Here is a 2677-nt window from a genome sequence, read left to right as displayed (position 1 = left end):
GCTGCCTCACAGCACACCCATCTGATTGCAAGAGGTGCAAGCACAGAAAGGAAACAGCCGTGCAGAGAAATCACATATGGTGCAAGAGGCTTCCTCATTGGAGAAGGAACCTCTGCCAGTGTCAGCGCCACTTTCATTCTTCTCTTCTGCACTGGGGCAGCTTCATGCCCTTTTTGCAATCTTGCTGCTCTCTGATCATTTGTCTGAGAACCACAGTTTTCAGGCTTTCTGTCAGGAGCAGCTACTAGCCACAACAGCCGGGTTGCCTCCTCTCCAAGCACAGATCTCAGCGGTCCCAGGTGGTCTTGTGAGCTATGCTCTTTCGTGACTGGGGTTTTGCAGGAAGATGTAGCTTCCATACTCACACGGTAAAGTCAAGCAGAGACTACATCAGGACAACCCTCACCTTGTTACTGCCTGATAAGGATTGTGATAAAAAGGACTTCTGAAGTGCACTGATGATCTTAATTACCTGGCAGTGCATGCCAGGGGCAGGAAAGCCAAGGTTTTGGCAGAAGTGGCTAGGTGCTCAAGACTGGGCTGAGAGCAGATGCTCAGGAACAAACTGATGAGAGCCCTGGGGACCTGGAGCCCAAGTGTTGTGGCAGGTTGTGTTGCCAACACATGCTGGGAGCGGGAATGACCATGAAGGGGTGACAAGGTGGCACAGGCACAGCAGTGGGCAGGGAGGGGGCTACCGGTGAGTCTGTCTGTGCGGCTGGAGGCTGGTGACACTGGCCACGGCAGCAGACCCAACCATCAGAGGTGGCCCAGGGGAGGAGTTGATGAATTTGTGCTCCAGCTTTCCCAGCCACCCAGCAGCCCTTGCTGGATGTGCTTGGCCCATGTCCCAGCCGAAACACACAGCTGGGAGAAAAACAAGCCCTGAAATCTTTTCTGAGGCTTTGCAGCAGGGCTCCAGCCCCTTGTGATGGCCTTCCCCTTTATTGTGCTCTTCAGCAAGGCCCAGTACTCCCAAGCCTGGGGTCAGGCTCTGCTTTCTGCTGGTGCACGTCCTTCGCTTGATTTGCACACTCTGCAACACCTTTGTTCAGCAGCATCAAGCAGGCCAGTGCGGGGTGGCCCTCTCTAAATACAGTCTCCCAGCCACCCCAAAAATCTGACCCTGAGCAAAATGTGGTAGAAGTCTTTATTTTTTTTTCTGCAATGATGGTGCTTGAGGGCAGATACTCCAGCAGTCTGTTAACCTCTCAGGGACAGAGCTGGAGTCTGCCTGGCCACCTTCCTTGTGCCCTCCTATGATCAGAAAGGCAGTTTCAGCCTCTTCTCCCTTGTCTGTGCTTCATTTCTTCCTGCAATAGAGCTGGCAGGGCCAGTGGTGTGTCCGTCCCCCCCCGAACCCCTCTTTTTATTTTCTTCGCTCATGTTATGAAGGTCGCCTGTAGAGAGTTTACCATACTCAAACACGCTTGCCCTAGCAGAAGTGCCCTGGGGCTGCAAGTGCACAGTGAGGACCCTGGCATCGCAGCACGGCACAGCCTGGGAGGTAGCTGGGAGGTAGCTGTGCTCCGCCTCGGGTGGGAGGTTTGTGGGGTGGGGGGAAGCAACTGCTCCTCTGCCTCCAGCAACAGCAGCGACTCAGACGTCACCTCTCCCTGCTTGTTGGTGCTTCTGGGTCTTTCAAGAAATAAAGGTCTGCAAAAGCAAACTGTATCAGTAGGAATAGGTTCCTCATTTGGAGGATCTTTGGAAAATGAGTAGGGAAATTCCATAAATTAAAAAAGACTAAAAAACCCCACATTCCCAGTCCCTCTGTGCACCACTCCCAGCACAATGGTTGTCAGCTCCTATGTTAACAGTATATGGCATCTCCAAAAGTCCTTCATTACCCCATCTGAAACCTCAAAAGCCATGGAGGAAGTGTGGCCCAAGCAGTTGCTAGGAAGCCCTCCTGCTCTTCACACTTCCCCTTGCTCCACATCAGAAAAATACAGCCTTGAGCGTAACCCGGGCTCTTGCGCAGAGGATGGAGGGGTGTTGCAAGCCGACACCACCTTCCCCAGCAGGTCCAGCAGCTTTGTGCTCTGGTCACACAAGGCAAACCCAAAGCCAAAAAGACAGCTTTGGCTTGTTTGCAACAAGACAAGATGCAGGTGTCCCTAGGCTTCTTGGTTTAGCAGGTCCCACTGCTTCCCCCATGTCACCCCTTTGCAGAGCGCACCCGGCAGATGTGACACAGCTGGGAGGATGGGCAGGGTGTATTTCAGCGGGGTGCAGGCAGGGAGCCATATCCTGCTGTGATGCCAGGGTCAAGACACGCTGCCACACACGTGTCCCATTTTGCCACAAACCTCGCCGCACACTGGCATTTGAACCACGTTTCGCAGCAACCTTGCCACCCCAGGGGATGTCACTCCTCTGCTGCGAGGACATGCTCTCCTATCGACCCTGCAGACTTTGTGGCAGATTCAAAGCTCTTGAAGTGTTTGCAAAAAGGACTGCTGGCTGCTTCTACAGGCTGTTCTTTGTTCTGTTTTTTCTTTGTCTTATCGAGATTTTACATCTTACCTACCTGATACTATTTTTTGTCATCTAGACATGCCTTCAGCCCTTTGAAGGGGTCTCTCTTTTTCGAATAACCTCTGGCCCTGGTGTTTAGCCCTGCTGTTTCCTCTCTGCCTTTGATACCTGGAACCCTGAAAGGCTGCCTTAAATA

This window comes from Aptenodytes patagonicus, chromosome Z (genome assembly GCF_965638725.1).
Source record: "Aptenodytes patagonicus chromosome Z, bAptPat1.pri.cur, whole genome shotgun sequence".
Taxonomy (NCBI): Eukaryota; Metazoa; Chordata; class Aves; order Sphenisciformes; family Spheniscidae; genus Aptenodytes; species Aptenodytes patagonicus.
Note: the sequence above shows the minus strand (reverse complement) of the source record.